Source organism: Ranitomeya imitator, chromosome 1, assembly GCF_032444005.1.
Source record: "Ranitomeya imitator isolate aRanImi1 chromosome 1, aRanImi1.pri, whole genome shotgun sequence".
NCBI classification, from domain to species: domain Eukaryota; kingdom Metazoa; phylum Chordata; class Amphibia; order Anura; family Dendrobatidae; genus Ranitomeya; species Ranitomeya imitator.
In genome coordinates, this window is record NC_091282.1 from 76,019,257 (window position 1) to 76,035,706 (window position 16,450).

The 16,450-nt window shown below is 55.1% G+C and overlaps 10 non-coding genes and 1 pseudogene across 10 annotated transcripts; all 11 read right to left on the reverse strand.

Moving 5' to 3' along the window:
- Positions 1–778: 778 nt before the first annotated feature.
- Positions 779–942, reverse strand: LOC138660116 (U1 spliceosomal RNA). Its single transcript, XR_011317603.1, has one exon. It is a non-coding gene; the product is annotated as a U1 spliceosomal RNA (small nuclear RNA).
- An 813-nt stretch (positions 943–1,755) lies between these two features.
- On the reverse strand, positions 1,756–1,919 carry LOC138660117 (U1 spliceosomal RNA). The gene has a single exon (XR_011317604.1). It is a non-coding gene; the product is annotated as a U1 spliceosomal RNA (small nuclear RNA).
- An 814-nt stretch (positions 1,920–2,733) lies between these two features.
- On the reverse strand, positions 2,734–2,897 carry LOC138660118 (U1 spliceosomal RNA). The gene has a single exon (XR_011317605.1). It is a non-coding gene; the product is annotated as a U1 spliceosomal RNA (small nuclear RNA).
- Positions 2,898–3,711: 814 nt separating this feature from the next.
- LOC138660119 (U1 spliceosomal RNA) lies at positions 3,712–3,875 on the reverse strand. Its single transcript, XR_011317606.1, has one exon. It is a non-coding gene; the product is annotated as a U1 spliceosomal RNA (small nuclear RNA).
- An 814-nt stretch (positions 3,876–4,689) lies between these two features.
- Positions 4,690–4,853, reverse strand: LOC138660378 (U1 spliceosomal RNA). Its single transcript, XR_011317828.1, has one exon. It is a non-coding gene; the product is annotated as a U1 spliceosomal RNA (small nuclear RNA).
- Positions 4,854–5,667: 814 nt separating this feature from the next.
- On the reverse strand, positions 5,668–5,847 carry LOC138660395 (U1 spliceosomal RNA; annotated as a pseudogene).
- Positions 5,848–11,779: 5,932 nt separating this feature from the next.
- LOC138660120 (U1 spliceosomal RNA) lies at positions 11,780–11,943 on the reverse strand. Its single transcript, XR_011317607.1, has one exon. It is a non-coding gene; the product is annotated as a U1 spliceosomal RNA (small nuclear RNA).
- An 814-nt stretch (positions 11,944–12,757) lies between these two features.
- LOC138660123 (U1 spliceosomal RNA) lies at positions 12,758–12,921 on the reverse strand. The gene has a single exon (XR_011317608.1). It is a non-coding gene; the product is annotated as a U1 spliceosomal RNA (small nuclear RNA).
- An 809-nt stretch (positions 12,922–13,730) lies between these two features.
- LOC138660124 (U1 spliceosomal RNA) lies at positions 13,731–13,894 on the reverse strand. Its single transcript, XR_011317609.1, has one exon. It is a non-coding gene; the product is annotated as a U1 spliceosomal RNA (small nuclear RNA).
- Positions 13,895–14,708: 814 nt separating this feature from the next.
- On the reverse strand, positions 14,709–14,872 carry LOC138660125 (U1 spliceosomal RNA). Its single transcript, XR_011317610.1, has one exon. It is a non-coding gene; the product is annotated as a U1 spliceosomal RNA (small nuclear RNA).
- An 813-nt stretch (positions 14,873–15,685) lies between these two features.
- Positions 15,686–15,849, reverse strand: LOC138660126 (U1 spliceosomal RNA). Its single transcript, XR_011317611.1, has one exon. It is a non-coding gene; the product is annotated as a U1 spliceosomal RNA (small nuclear RNA).
- Positions 15,850–16,450: the final 601 nt, after the last annotated feature.

Genomic DNA, 16,450 nt, shown 5'->3' on the forward strand with positions numbered 1-16,450 from the left:
ACGCAGCTCCCCAACATCGCGGAGTCTCGTGCCCGAAAGGGAGGGGGTGGGGGGGTGGCGTTCGGCACAGACCGCACGGAGGCTCCTCGAGTGGGAGGCGCCGGTCGCTCCCGACGCGGCTGACGCCCACTCCGACCCCCCACAGGGCAGGCCGAGCTCAAGTCAAAAGCCGCCCAAGATGCACAGCAGCAGCCTGAGTCATTTGCATATAGGAGCCTCGGCTCCGCCCCAGCCTCGCGTCACGTTGCTGCGCTGGCCTGAGAACATGCTGTAGACAGCTCGAGCTCCAGCTGCCGGCACCCTCTCATGACTCACTCATCTCCGCTCAAGAGGATGCACGCTGGAGGAGGCTCAAGGGCAGGAGGAGCAAACCGCAGATAGCTGCGCACCAGCGGCCCACTCACAGCTCCAGCTCCAGCCCCAAGGCTGTGAGATGGGGATGCTGCAGGTGCCCTCCCGCGAGCATGCCCGCCTGCACCTGCAGACAAGCAGAGCAAGCCATGTCGTCACCAAGTCAACGAGATGCAAGCGACTTGCTCAATCCCCACCAGCCGGGGGTGGGGGGGTCAAAAAGGGCCAAAGTGTCGAGCAAAGGCAACAACCTCAAACCAACCAAGAAACAATAAACAAAGCATAGCAGCGACACAGGGAAGGTGGCATCCTTCCCCCACAAGGGGGAGCCAAAGGCCACGTCTGCCCGCTGCTTGGAGCTTTTCTCCAAAGCATCGCTTCGGCTCAGCAGAGCATCTTTTGTGTTCTGTCTTTGACCATAGGAAATCAGGGGAAAGCGCGAACGCAGTCCCCCACTACCACAAATTATGCAGTCGAGTTTCCCGCATTTGGGGAAATCGCAGGGGTCAGCACACCCGGAGTGCAATGGATGAGCCTCACCCTGGGAGAACCACCTTAGTGATCATGGTATCTCCCCTGCCAGGTAAGTATGAGTTGGGGCCCGCCGGCCCGACGAGCGCCCCTCCGACGCAGCTCCCCAACATCGCGGAGTCTCGTGCCCGAAAGGGAGGGGGTGGGGGGTGGCGTTCGGCACAGACCGCACGGAGGCTCCTCGAGTGGGAGGCGCCGGTCACTCCCGACGCGGCTGACGCCCACTCCGACCCCCCACAGGGCAGGCCGAGCTCAAGTCAAAAGCCGCCCAAGATGCACAGCAGCAGCCTGAGTCATTTGCATATAGGAGCCTCGGCTCCGCCCCAGCCTCGCGTCACGTTGCTGCGCTGGCCTGAGAACATGCTGTAGACAGCTCGAGCTCCAGCTGCCGGCACCCTCTCATGACTCACTCATCTCCGCTCAAGAGGATGCACGCTGGAGGAGGCTCAAGGGCAGGAGGAGCAAACCGCAGATAGCTGCGCACCAGCGGCCCACTCACAGCTCCAGCTCCAGCCCCAAGGCTGTGAGATGGGGATGCTGCAGGTGCCCTCCCGCGAGCATGCCCGCCTGCACCTGCAGACAAGCAGAGCAAGCCATGTCGTCACCAAGTCAACGAGATGCAAGCGACTTGCTCAATCCCCACCAGCCGGGGGTGGGGGGGTCAAAAAGGGCCAAAGTGTCGAGCAAAGGCAACAACCTCAAACCAACCAAGAAACAATAAACAAAGCATAGCAGCGACACAGGGAAGGTGGCATCCTTCCCCCACAAGGGGGAGCCAAAGGCCACGTCTGCCCGCTGCTTGGAGCTTTTCTCCAAAGCATCGCTTCGGCTCAGCAGAGCATCTTTTGTGTTCTGTCTTTGACCATAGGAAATCAGGGGAAAGCGCGAACGCAGTCCCCCACTACCACAAATTATGCAGTCGAGTTTCCCGCATTTGGGGAAATCGCAGGGGTCAGCACACCCGGAGTGCAATGGATGAGCCTCACCCTGGGAGAACCACCTTAGTGATCATGGTATCTCCCCTGCCAGGTAAGTATGAGTTGGGGCCCGCCGGCCCGACGAGCGCCCCTCCGACGCAGCTCCCCAACATCGCGGAGTCTCGTGCCCGAAAGGGAGGGGGTGGGGGGGTGGCGTTCGGCACAGACCGCACGGAGGCTCCTCGAGTGGGAGGCGCCGGTCGCTCCCGACGCGGCTGACGCCCACTCCGACCCCCCACAGGGCAGGCCGAGCTCAAGTCAAAAGCCGCCCAAGATGCACAGCAGCAGCCTGAGTCATTTGCATATAGGAGCCTCGGCTCCGCCCCAGCCTCGCGTCACGTTGCTGCGCTGGCCTGAGAACATGCTGTAGACAGCTCGAGCTCCAGCTGCCGGCACCCTCTCATGACTCACTCATCTCCGCTCAAGAGGATGCACGCTGGAGGAGGCTCAAGGGCAGGAGGAGCAAACCGCAGATAGCTGCGCACCAGCGGCCCACTCACAGCTCCAGCTCCAGCCCCAAGGCTGTGAGATGGGGATGCTGCAGGTGCCCTCCCGCGAGCATGCCCGCCTGCACCTGCAGACAAGCAGAGCAAGCCATGTCGTCACCAAGTCAACGAGATGCAAGCGACTTGCTCAATCCCCACCAGCCGGGGGTGGGGGGGTCAAAAAGGGCCAAAGTGTCGAGCAAAGGCAACAACCTCAAACCAACCAAGAAACAATAAACAAAGCATAGCAGCGACACAGGGAAGGTGGCATCCTTCCCCCACAAGGGGGAGCCAAAGGCCACGTCTGCCCGCTGCTTGGAGCTTTTCTCCAAAGCATCGCTTCGGCTCAGCAGAGCATCTTTTGTGTTCTGTCTTTGACCATAGGAAATCAGGGGAAAGCGCGAACGCAGTCCCCCACTACCACAAATTATGCAGTCGAGTTTCCCGCATTTGGGGAAATCGCAGGGGTCAGCACACCCGGAGTGCAATGGATGAGCCTCACCCTGGGAGAACCACCTTAGTGATCATGGTATCTCCCCTGCCAGGTAAGTATGAGTTGGGGCCCGCCGGCCCGACGAGCGCCCCTCCGACGCAGCTCCCCAACATCGCGGAGTCTCGTGCCCGAAAGGGAGGGGGTGGGGGGGTGGCGTTCGGCACAGACCGCACGGAGGCTCCTCGAGTGGGAGGCGCCGGTCGCTCCCGACGCGGCTGACGCCCACTCCGACCCCCCACAGGGCAGGCCGAGCTCAAGTCAAAAGCCGCCCAAGATGCACAGCAGCAGCCTGAGTCATTTGCATATAGGAGCCTCGGCTCCGCCCCAGCCTCGCGTCACGTTGCTGCGCTGGCCTGAGAACATGCTGTAGACAGCTCGAGCTCCAGCTGCCGGCACCCTCTCATGACTCACTCATCTCCGCTCAAGAGGATGCACGCTGGAGGAGGCTCAAGGGCAGGAGGAGCAAACCGCAGATAGCTGCGCACCAGCGGCCCACTCACAGCTCCAGCTCCAGCCCCAAGGCTGTGAGATGGGGATGCTGCAGGTGCCCTCCCGCGAGCATGCCCGCCTGCACCTGCAGACAAGCAGAGCAAGCCATGTCGTCACCAAGTCAACGAGATGCAAGCGACTTGCTCAATCCCCACCAGCCGGGGGTGGGGGGGTCAAAAAGGGCCAAAGTGTCGAGCAAAGGCAACAACCTCAAACCAACCAAGAAACAATAAACAAAGCATAGCAGCGACACAGGGAAGGTGGCATCCTTCCCCCACAAGGGGGAGCCAAAGGCCACGTCTGCCCGCTGCTTGGAGCTTTTCTCCAAAGCATCGCTTCGGCTCAGCAGAGCATCTTTTGTGTTCTGTCTTTGACCATAGGAAATCAGGGGAAAGCGCGAACGCAGTCCCCCACTACCACAAATTATGCAGTCGAGTTTCCCGCATTTGGGGAAATCGCAGGGGTCAGCACACCCGGAGTGCAATGGATGAGCCTCACCCTGGGAGAACCACCTTAGTGATCATGGTATCTCCCCTGCCAGGTAAGTATGAGTTGGGGCCCGCCGGCCCGACGAGCGCCCCTCCGACGCAGCTCCCCAACATCGCGGAGTCTCGTGCCCGAAAGGGAGGGGGTGGGGGGGTGGCGTTCGGCACAGACCGCACGGAGGCTCCTCGAGTGGGAGGCGCCGGTCGCTCCCGACGCGGCTGACGCCCACTCTGACCCCCCACAGGGCAGGCCGAGCTCAAGTCAAAAGCCGCCCAAGATGCACAGCAGCAGCCTGAGTCATTTGCATATAGGAGCCTCGGCTCCGCCCCAGCCTCGCGTCACGTTGCTGCGCTGGCCTGAGAACATGCTGTAGACAGCTCGAGCTCCAGCTGCCGGCACCCTCTCATGACTCACTCATCTCCGCTCAAGAGGATGCACGCTGGAGGAGGCTCAAGGGCAGGAGGAGCAAACCGCAGATAGCTGCGCACCAGCGGCCCACTCACAGCTCCAGCTCCAGCCCCAAGGCTGTGAGATGGGGATGCTGCAGGTGCCCTCCCGCGAGCATGCCCGCCTGCACCTGCAGACAAGCAGAGCAAGCCATGTCGTCACCAAGTCAACGAGATGCAAGCGACTTGCTCAATCCCCACCAGCCGGGGGTGGGGGGGTCAAAAAGGGCCAAAGTGTCGAGCAAAGGCAACAACCTCAAACCAACCAAGAAACAATAAACAAAGCATAGCAGCGACACAGGGAAGGTGGCATCCTTCCCCCACAAGGGGGAGCCAAAGGCCACGTCTGCCCGCTGCTTGGAGCTTTTCTCCAAAGCATCGCTTCGGCTCAGCAGAGCATCTTTTGTGTTCTGTCTTTGACCATAGGAAATCAGGGGAAAGCGCGAATGCAGTCCCCCACTACCACAAATTATGCAGTCGAGTTTCCCGCATTTGGGGAAATCGCAGGGGTCAGCACACCCGGAGTGCAATGGATGAGCCTCACCCTGGGAGAACCACCTTAGTGATCATGGTATCTCCCCTGCCAGGTAAGTATGAGTTGGGGCCCGCCGGCCCGACGAGCGCCCCTCCGACGCAGCTCCCCAACATCGCGGAGTCTCGTGCCCGAAAGGGAGGGGGTGGGGGGGTGGCGTTCGGCACAGACCGCACGGAGGCTCCTCGAGTGGGAGGCGCCGGTCGCTCCCGACGCGGCTGACGCCCACTCCGACCCCCCACAGGGCAGGCCGAGCTCAAGTCAAAAGCCGCCCAAGATGCACAGCAGCAGCCTGAGTCATTTGCATATAGGAGCCTCGGCTCCGCCCCAGCCTCGCGTCACGTTGCTGCGCTGGCCTGAGAACATGCTGTAGACAGCTCGAGCTCCAGCTGCCGGCACCCTCTCATGACTCACTCATCTCCGCTCAAGAGGATGCACGCTGGAGGAGGCTCAAGGGCAGGAGGAGCAAACCGCAGATAGCTGCGCACCAGCGGCCCACTCACAGCTCCAGCTCCAGCCCCAAGGCTGTGAGATGGGGATGCTGCAGGTGCCCTCCCGCGAGCATGCCCGCCTGCACCTGCAGACAAGCAGAGCAAGCCATGTCGTCACCAAGTCAACGAGATGCAAGCGACTTGCTCAATCCCCACCAGCCGGGGGTGGGGGGGTCAAAAAGGGCCAAAGTGTCGAGCAAAGGCAACAACCTCAAACCAACCAAGAAACAATAAACAAAGCATAGCAGCGACACAGGGAAGGTGGCATCCTTCCCCCACAAGGGGGAGCCAAAGGCCACGTCTGCCCGCTGCTTGGAGCTTTTCTCCAAAGCATCGCTTCGGCTCAGCAGAGCATCTTTTGTGTTCTGTCTTTGACCATAGGAAATCAGGGGAAAGCGCGAACGCAGTCCCCCACTACCACAAATTATGCAGTCGAGTTTCCCGCATTTGGGGAAATCGCAGGGGTCAGCACACCCGGAGTGCAATGGATGAGCCTCACCCTGGGAGAACCTTTTTCCTCAGATTGGAACTCTCATTAACGCATGCATCATCTGCTCGTTCAGTTAACAAGTTTCCTGATCATCATATGGAAAAATCTCCCATAAACAAAAAAAACAATCCCGATCACCAAAAAATAATCAAAATCCTACCTACAGTAATCATTCCACTGTGAGTACTTCCAAAGTGTTTCTGCTGTTGTTTCACCGAGTCTTTTCTTATCTAAAAGATAAACATAAAACAACCTGGCAAGAAAAATGTTCTTACAGTCCATTGGAGAGAGACACACCTTTTTAAAAATAACCAGGTTCCGTGAATCCCACAAAACTTCCTTATATATGGCAAAAATAATCCAACTCATCCGTCTCCTTTCCAAGTGATTGAAATCTTGACCTGTTAATATCCTTCTAAAATCAAAGCAATGGAACCCAACAAGAGCAATAAAAAACCGGGATAAAAGGGTAAAAACTTTTTTTGCAAAAGGACAGTCCCAAAAAATGTGCTGAATTGTCTCTGGATCCTTACATCCCTCCCTTGGACAAAATTCTTGAACCCGTATCCCTCTTCTATTCAAAAAAGCTCGTGTTGGCAAACATCCTTGTAATGCCATCCAAGTTACGTCCTTTTGCCGATTGCTGATTCCTATAACAAAAAACAGCTTCCAGACTTGCCTTGATTGCGCAGTATTGCAGGATGGCACATCACATAAAAATTCTCTCTCCTTTAATCTCTTAACAATCTCTCTTTTATCAGGTCTATCTGTGGGGCTTAAACCAATTTGATCATAGAAGGACTTAAGTACTACATAAAAAGACGGAACCACAAACGCGACCAGCTTCCTCAAATCCTTCTCACACCAGCTCCATTTCTGAAACAGCCATCCTGCCAAAAACCTGCACATGTCTGCAGCCTTACTTTTACTCTGGGAAAGTCTATAAATATTCAACAAATAGTGCATCTTTAAAAACCTTTCCATATTTGGAAAGCCACAGCCCCCCATTTCCACAGAAAGCATCACTTTTTCTCTCCTTAATTTTTCCATCTTTGACCCCCAAAAAAAGGTAAACAGTTTCCTTGTAACTCTCTTAGTCCATAAACTCGCAGGCGGAAATATCAGAGCAGTATATAGCAGTAATGGAAGGATCACTGACTTCACGATAAGTACCTTCCCTCTCAGAGACAAGTTCCTTAATTTCCAATAATTCAGTTTCTGTTCTGTTTTATTTTCCAGGATCCTCAGACTCTTCTTCCCTTTAAGTTCCTTTTCAAAGATAACACCGAGGACCTCTATCTCTTCTTTTCTTTCTACTCCCACCACACTAACATCCACCTGCCTTCCAAAGTTGCAAAACTGACACTTACTCCAATTTACAGCCATTCCAGCCACACAACAAAAAATTCTTACATGAAGATTTATCCTATTAAGCTCAGCTTGCGAACCACAAATAAAAGCAATGTCATCCATGTAACTTAATGATTTCACAGGACCCCCCATTCCTCCAGGGACAAAGGCACCATCCACACACTTATCGACTTGCACACTTTTTAAAAGAGCTTCTACTACGCAAATAAAAAGAATAGGAGACAAAGGGCACCCTTGCCTAACGCCAGATAGAATATTAAAACTAGAACTCACGTGACCATTAATTAAGAGCTGACTACTAACTCCACAATAAAAAGACTTAATAATGTTCAATAATTTAGTGGGGATCCCAAGGTGTCTAAGTGCAGCAAACAAAAATCTATGTGAAACTTTATCAAAAGCTTTTTCCAGGTCAACTGACTGTACAAGAAGGGGGTTCTTATTAAAATTAGCGTAATAAATTAAGTCCCTTAAAAGCAACAAGTTGTCCGATATTCTCCTACCTGGCACTGCACATGCTTGGTATTCACCCACCATGTCCATTATTACTTCACTCAATCTACTTGCCACAATTTTGGAAATAATCTTGTAATCACAATTGAGCAAAGTTATTGGTCTCCAGTTTTTAATTTCTCTCACATCACCCTTCTTATGTATCAAAGTGACGATCCCTCTACGCATAGAGTCAGACAGAACCGCATGAGTAAAAACATATTCCACCACCCGATAAAATTCCACACCTAAAATGTCCCAAAATACTACATAAAATTCCACAGGAAGGCCATCACAGCCAGGTGTCTTCCCTTTCGCCAGTCCATCCACAGCACGCCTCACTTCATCCTTTTTGAGCCCATCACTTAGAAAAGACACCTTTTCTTCAGGAATATTATCAGTCAAAATATTACAATAATCATTGATTTCTGCATCACTGGCTCTGCTGTCATTCGAAAAAAGGGTTTTATAAAAAGAATGAATACCATTAATCATTTCCTCCCCAGACTTCTCACCTGCAGGAGTAAAAACAGACTTAAAAACCCCTTTAGGCTTAAAACATTTCTTAAAAAAATATCTTGTACATTGCTCATCTTCTTCCATGTGCTGTATTTTTGCTTTAAAGACAATAGATTTCCCTTTTTCAATTAGTGTTTTTTTAAAATCCTCCTTCAAATCAGCAATCTCATTATCCACCTCCATCCCAGCTCTTTTAAACTTATAAAGCGCTTCCATCTTAGAAATTATTGCTTCCTCTTGATCTCTTTTGGCTTTTGCTCTTTTAAAACACACCCCTTTAAAATAATATGCAAATTTCTCCTTTGCCCAATCCCACCATTCCAGCAGATTTTTAAAACGGTGCTGTTCAGACACACAGAATGTAAACACGTTTTTAAAACCACTTCTCACCTCCTCTTCTTCCAGCAGGCTTACATTTAGCTTCCAGAGCCCCTTGCCAAAAGCAAGGGACTCAACAATACACAGATCCACCATTACCATCTTATGATCAGAAAAAGTGTTTGTCACATGATTACATTTGGTAACTTTGATCCCTTCAGACACAAACACATAATCGATCCGGGAACTACAACGCCCACTGTCCGCCACAAATGTAAACTTGTTTTCATTCGGCCGAACCATCAAACCCACATCCGTGTAGCGTAAATCCTGCACCACTTGATTCAACATATTGGAAGTCACATCCGTCCTGAATTCCGCAGAGCTCTTACGATCATTTGCAGATCTAATGCAATTAAAATCACCTGCTATTATAGAAAAATCTCTACCTGGCAGAAACCACTTTACCGACTCCAAAAAGGACACCCGTGCTTTCTTGTCCGCAGGGGCATAAATATTAAAAACCCTTACCCGGTGACCTAAGAAATCTAATAACAAAAACAAACATCTTCCAGGTATGATAATTTTAAACTGTAATACTTTTAAATTATTATTTTTCAATAGTATGCCAACCCCCTCATTTTTATTGTCTGTACAAGGAGACCAAAAAGACTGCCCCCTGCTCCATTCACTTGCATGCGGTGAGGCTTTTATTGCACATTCTTGTAGACATATAATGTCAGCATTCACCCTCTCCATATAATCTAATATACCTGCTCTCCTGATAGAAGAACTGATCCCTCGCACATTCAGGGAAGCAACACATAAACTCATCATGGCAAAAAAAATTATTTTCCACCATACATTCTCCATCATGATTCAGAGAAAGGAGTATTCCTACTATCCACCTTTCTACATATATCAGGCGACTCAGGATCCGAGCCCCTGTTAGAAACACCTGGCCTTGGAGAGACAGGATCTCCCTGCCCACCAGACCAACACCCCTCCATTCTACTCTTTTTACTGAGCGAGGAAGCTATTTCCTCATCCTCTTCCTCATCCTCCCCATCATCATCATCATCATCATCACCATCCTCAAAAACACTTTCATCACTACTACTAGTCCCCCCATCCCTCTGCCCAGGAGTGAGCGTCCGATCTGAATCCTCCTCCTCCTGAAACTCCATTCCTTCCCCATCTCCCTCCCCCACTACAGGGTCCACACATACGCCTGCATTAGCATATGCAAATTCACCACCAAGGCCCTGTCCTTCAGACACAGTCTCCATTGCACTCTTGGCCTCGCCCAGATCAACTATAGGAGAGCTCTGAAAATCTTTTCCCCCTTCCTGGCCCCGCCCTCCATCCTCCATCTTAGATCCAGCATGGCTCACTTTACTTCCACCATTTTGTTTCTGACTTCTTTGCTCTTTAGCTGCATTTGAAACTATCACACCAGCACGATGCTCAGGTTTGCCTTTTCCACCAAACTCACTTTTCTCATTCTTAGCGCTTTCATGCTCACCACTCTTACCATCACTCTTATTTCCCCAGTGACCACTAGTTGCCTCCGCATAGGACTTAGGAATCTGAGTCCACAATCTACATTTCCTGGCAAAGTGACCTTCCAACCCACACAAATCACACACCTTTGCCTCAGGGCAACTATCCACCATGTGGCCGGGCTTCCCACAATTCTTACAAACAATTCCTTGCACCGGGCATTCTTTCTGCACATGTCCGTACATATGACACTTTCTACAATATTCAATTTGTCCAGTGTAGAAACAAAAACCCCTCTCCCCCCCAATTGAAAATTGTGCAGGAATGCTCAGAGCCCCCCCAATGGCTGTTGCATCAGGAATTAATTTCACCAAGTATCTTCTTTTGCCATTATAATAGTTATGCCTATTTTTCATCTTCCCCAGGAATTTGACTTCATAACAGTATCTTCTCAAAAAATGGGTTACGGTATCATCTGGAACCTTGGGATTATACATATGTACCACAACATACTTGTAAGTCTGTTGAAAAAGGGGCTCCACAACAATAAACTCCAGGCATTCCACTTCTTTCTTCTCCTTCATCCGCACCAGCTCCATGTAGACTTTCTGACATATACCCAAGGAAACAAACGTGATATCATAAATTCCCTGCTTTTGAAAATCCTGCAGTGCCAATACATCTGTTACCTTAAGGCTTCTTATGTTCTTCAAGACATCCATGCAAATTTGGTCCAGGCCAATTTCTTCCTCATGTCCAGACAGGACTTGTAGACGGACAGAGTCCTCTAATCCACGTGCCTTCTCCACCATTTTCGTAGCAGATAAACACAGTCGCCACTCTATCGCACACCAGGGCCCCACAAGGGGAACCCCGATCGCAACCGCCAACCAACAAGAAACAGAAGTAGTCTCCCACCACTGCTGTCCGTCAGAAGGCTGAGAAGCGATACTCACCCAGAGAGAATGGTATCTCCCCTGCCAGGTAAGTATGAGTTGGGGCCCGCCGGCCCGACGAGCGCCCCTCCGACGCAGCTCCCCAACATCGCGGAGTCTCGTGCCCGAAAGGGAGGGGGTGGGGGGTGGCGTTCGGCACAGACCGCACGGAGGCTCCTCGAGTGGGAGGCGCCGGTCGCTCCCGACGCGGCTGACGCCCACTCCGACCCCCCACAGGGCAGGCCGAGCTCAAGTCAAAAGCCGCCCAAGATGCACAGCAGCAGCCTGAGTCATTTGCATATAGGAGCCTCGGCTCCGCCCCAGCCTCGCGTCACGTTGCTGCGCTGGCCTGAGAACATGCTGTAGACAGCTCGAGCTCCAGCTGCCGGCACCCTCTCATGACTCACTCATCTCCGCTCAAGAGGATGCACGCTGGAGGAGGCTCAAGGGCAGGAGGAGCAAACCGCAGATAGCTGCGCACCAGCGGCCCACTCACAGCTCCAGCTCCAGCCCCAAGGCTGTGAGATGGGGATGCTGCAGGTGCCCTCCCGCGAGCATGCCCGCCTGCACCTGCAGACAAGCAGAGCAAGCCATGTCGTCACCAAGTCAACGAGATGCAAGCGACTTGCTCAATCCCCACCAGCCGGGGGTGGGGGGGTCAAAAAGGGCCAAAGTGTCGAGCAAAGGCAACAACCTCAAACCAACCAAGAAACAATAAACAAAGCATAGCAGCGACACAGGGAAGGTGGCATCCTTCCCCCACAAGGGGGAGCCAAAGGCCACGTCTGCCCGCTGCTTGGAGCTTTTCTCCAAAGCATCGCTTCGGCTCAGCAGAGCATCTTTTGTGTTCTGTCTTTGACCATAGGAAATCAGGGGAAAGCGCGAACGCAGTCCCCCACTACCACAAATTATGCAGTCGAGTTTCCCGCATTTGGGGAAATCGCAGGGGTCAGCACACCCGGAGTGCAATGGATGAGCCTCACCCTGGGAGAACCACCTTAGTGATCATGGTATCTCCCCTGCCAGGTAAGTATGAGTTGGGGCCCGCCGGCCCGACGAGCGCCCCTCCGACGCAGCTCCCCAACATCGCGGAGTCTCGTGCCCGAAAGGGAGGGGGTGGGGGGGTGGCGTTCGGCACAGACCGCACGGAGGCTCCTCGAGTGGGAGGCGCCGGTCGCTCCCGACGCGGCTGACGCCCACTCCGACCCCCCACAGGGCAGGCCGAGCTCAAGTCAAAAGCCGCCCAAGATGCACAGCAGCAGCCTGAGTCATTTGCATATAGGAGCCTCGGCTCCGCCCCAGCCTCGCGTCACGTTGCTGCGCTGGCCTGAGAACATGCTGTAGACAGCTCGAGCTCCAGCTGCCGGCACCCTCTCATGACTCACTCATCTCCGCTCAAGAGGATGCACGCTGGAGGAGGCTCAAGGGCAGGAGGAGCAAACCGCAGATAGCTGCGCACCAGCGGCCCACTCACAGCTCCAGCTCCAGCCCCAAGGCTGTGAGATGGGGATGCTGCAGGTGCCCTCCCGCGAGCATGCCCGCCTGCACCTGCAGACAAGCAGAGCAAGCCATGTCGTCACCAAGTCAACGAGATGCAAGCGACTTGCTCAATCCCCACCAGCCGGGGGTGGGGGGGTCAAAAAGGGCCAAAGTGTCGAGCAAAGGCAACAACCTCAAACCAACCAAGAAACAATAAACAAAGCATAGCAGCGACACAGGGAAGGTGGCATCCTTCCCCCACAAGGGGGAGCCAAAGGCCACGTCTGCCCGCTGCTTGGAGCTTTTCTCCAAAGCATCGCTTCGGCTCAGCAGAGCATCTTTTGTGTTCTGTCTTTGACCATAGGAAATCAGGGGAAAGCGCGAACGCAGTCCCCCACTACCACAAATTATGCAGTCGAGTTTCCCGCATTTGGGGAAATCGCAGGGGTCAGCACACCCGGAGTGCAATGGATGAGCCTCACCCTGGGAGAACCACCTTAGTGATCATGGTATCTCCCCTGCCAGGTAAGTATGAGTTGGGGCCCGCCGGCCCGACGAGCGCCCCTCCGACGCAGCTCCCCAACATCGCGGAGTCTCGTGCCCGAAAGGGAGGGGGTGGGGGGTGGCGTTCGGCACAGACCGCACGGAGGCTCCTCGAGTGGGAGGCGCCGGTCGCTCCCGACGCGGCTGACGCCCACTCCGACCCCCCACAGGGCAGGCCGAGCTCAAGTCAAAAGCCGCCCAAGATGCACAGCAGCAGCCTGAGTCATTTGCATATAGGAGCCTCGGCTCCGCCCCAGCCTCGCGTCACGTTGCTGCGCTGGCCTGAGAACATGCTGTAGACAGCTCGAGCTCCAGCTGCCGGCACCCTCTCATGACTCACTCATCTCCGCTCAAGAGGATGCACGCTGGAGGAGGCTCAAGGGCAGGAGGAGCAAACCGCAGATAGCTGCGCACCAGCGGCCCACTCACAGCTCCAGCTCCAGCCCCAAGGCTGTGAGATGGGGATGCTGCAGGTGCCCTCCCGCGAGCATGCCCGCCTGCACCTGCAGACAAGCAGAGCAAGCCATGTCGTCACCAAGTCAACGAGATGCAAGCGACTTGCTCAATCCCCACCAGCCGGGGGTGGGGGGGTCAAAAAGGGCCAAAGTGTCGAGCAAAGGCAACAACCTCAAACCAACCAAGAAACAATAAAGCATAGCAGCGACACAGGGAAGGTGGCATCCTTCCCCCACAAGGGGGAGCCAAAGGCCACGTCTGCCCGCTGCTTGGAGCTTTTCTCCAAAGCATCGCTTCGGCTCAGCAGAGCATCTTTTGTGTTCTGTCTTTGACCATAGGAAATCAGGGGAAAGCGCGAACGCAGTCCCCCACTACCACAAATTATGCAGTCGAGTTTCCCGCATTTGGGGAAATCGCAGGGGTCAGCACACCCGGAGTGCAATGGATGAGCCTCACCCTGGGAGAACCACCTTAGTGATCATGGTATCTCCCCTGCCAGGTAAGTATGAGTTGGGGCCCGCCGGCCCGACGAGCGCCCCTCCGACGCAGCTCCCCAACATCGCGGAGTCTCGTGCCCGAAAGGGAGGGGGTGGGGGGGTGGCGTTCGGCACAGACCGCACGGAGGCTCCTCGAGTGGGAGGCGCCGGTCGCTCCCGACGCGGCTGACGCCCACTCCGACCCCCCACAGGGCAGGCCGAGCTCAAGTCAAAAGCCGCCCAAGATGCACAGCAGCAGCCTGAGTCATTTGCATATAGGAGCCTCGGCTCCGCCCCAGCCTCGCGTCACGTTGCTGCGCTGGCCTGAGAACATGCTGTAGACAGCTCGAGCTCCAGCTGCCGGCACCCTCTCATGACTCACTCATCTCCGCTCAAGAGGATGCACGCTGGAGGAGGCTCAAGGGCAGGAGGAGCAAACCGCAGATAGCTGCGCACCAGTGGCCCACTCACAGCTCCAGCTCCAGCCCCAAGGCTGTGAGATGGGGATGCTGCAGGTGCCCTCCCGCGAGCATGCCCGCCTGCACCTGCAGACAAGCAGAGCAAGCCATGTCGTCACCAAGTCAACGAGATGCAAGCGACTTGCTCAATCCCCACCAGCCGGGGGTGGGGGGGTCAAAAAGGGCCAAAGTGTCGAGCAAAGGCAACAACCTCAAACCAACCAAGAAACAATAAACAAAGCATAGCAGCGACACAGGGAAGGTGGCATCCTTCCCCCACAAGGGGGAGCCAAAGGCCACGTCTGCCCGCTGCTTGGAGCTTTTCTCCAAAGCATCGCTTCGGCTCAGCAGAGCATCTTTTGTGTTCTGTCTTTGACCATAGGAAATCAGGGGAAAGCGCGAACGCAGTCCCCCACTACCACAAATTATGCAGTCGAGTTTCCCGCATTTGGGGAAATCGCAGGGGTCAGCACACCCGGAGTGCAATGGATGAGCCTCACCCTGGGAGAACCACCTTAGTGATCATGGTATCTCCCCTGCCAGGTAAGTATGAGTTGGGGCCCGCCGGCCCGACGAGCGCCCCTCCGACGCAGCTCCCCAACATCGCGGAGTCTCGTGCCCGAAAGGGAGGGGGTGGGGGGTGGCGTTCGGCACAGACCGCACGGAGGCTCCTCGAGTGGGAGGCGCCGGTCGCTCCCGACGCGGCTGACGCCCACTCCGACCCCCCACAGGGCAGGCCGAGCTCAAGTCAAAAGCCGCCCAAGATGCACAGCAGCAGCCTGAGTCATTTGCATATAGGAGCCTCGGCTCCGCCCCAGCCTCGCGTCACGTTGCTGCGCTGGCCTGAGAACATGCTGTAGACAGCTCGAGCTCCAGCTGCCGGCACCCTCTCATGACTCACTCATCTCCGCTCAAGAGGATGCACGCTGGAGGAGGCTCAAGGGCAGGAGGAGCAAACCGCAGATAGCTGCGCACCAGCGGCCCACTCACAGCTCCAGCTCCAGCCCCAAGGCTGTGAGATGGGGATGCTGCAGGTGCCCTCCCGCGAGCATGCCCGCCTGCACCTGCAGACAAGCAGAGCAAGCCATGTCGTCACCAAGTCAACGAGATGCAAGCGACTTGCTCAATCCCCACCAGCCGGGGGTGGGGGGGTCAAAAAGGGCCAAAGTGTCGAGCAAAGGCAACAACCTCAAACCAACCAAGAAACAATAAACAAAGCATAGCAGCGACACAGGGAAGGTGGCATCCTTCCCCCACAAGGGGGAGCCAAAGGCCACGTCTGCCCGCTGCTTGGAGCTTTTCTCCAAAGCATCGCTTCGGCTCAGCAGAGCATCTTTTGTGTTCTGTCTTTGACCATAGGAAATCAGGGGAAAGCGCGAACGCAGTCCCCCACTACCACAAATTATGCAGTCGAGTTTCCCGCATTTGGGGAAATCGCAGGGGTCAGCACACCCGGAGTGCAATGGATGAGCCTCACCCTGGGAGAACCACCTTAGTGATCATGGTATCTCCCCTGCCAGGTAAGTATGAGTTGGGGCCCGCCGGCCCGACGAGCGCCCCTCCGACGCAGCTCCCCAACATCGCGGAGTCTCGTGCCCGAAAGGGAGGGGGTGGGGGGTGGCGTTCGGCACAGACCGCACGGAGGCTCCTCGAGTGGGAGGCGCCGGTCGCTCCCGACGCGGCTGACGCCCACTCCGACCCCCCACAGGGCAGGCCGAGCTCAAGTCAAAAGCCGCCCAAGATGCACAGCAGCAGCCTGAGTCATTTGCATATAGGAGCCTCGGCTCCGCCCCAGCCTCGCGTCACGTTGCTGCGCTGGCCTGAGAACATGCTGTAGACAGCTCGAGCTCCAGCTGCCGGCACCCTCTCATGACTCACTCATCTCCGCTCAAGAGGATGCACGCTGGAGGAGGCTCAAGGGCAGGAGGAGCAAACCGCAGATAGCTGCGCACCAGCGGCCCACTCACAGCTCCAGCTCCAGCCCCAAGGCTGTGAGATGGGGATGCTGCAGGTGCCCTCCCGCGAGCATGCCCGCCTGCACCTGCAGACAAGCAGAGCAAGCCATGTCGTCACCAAGTCAACGAGATGCAAGCGACTTGCTCAATCCCCACCAGCCGGGGGTGGGGGGG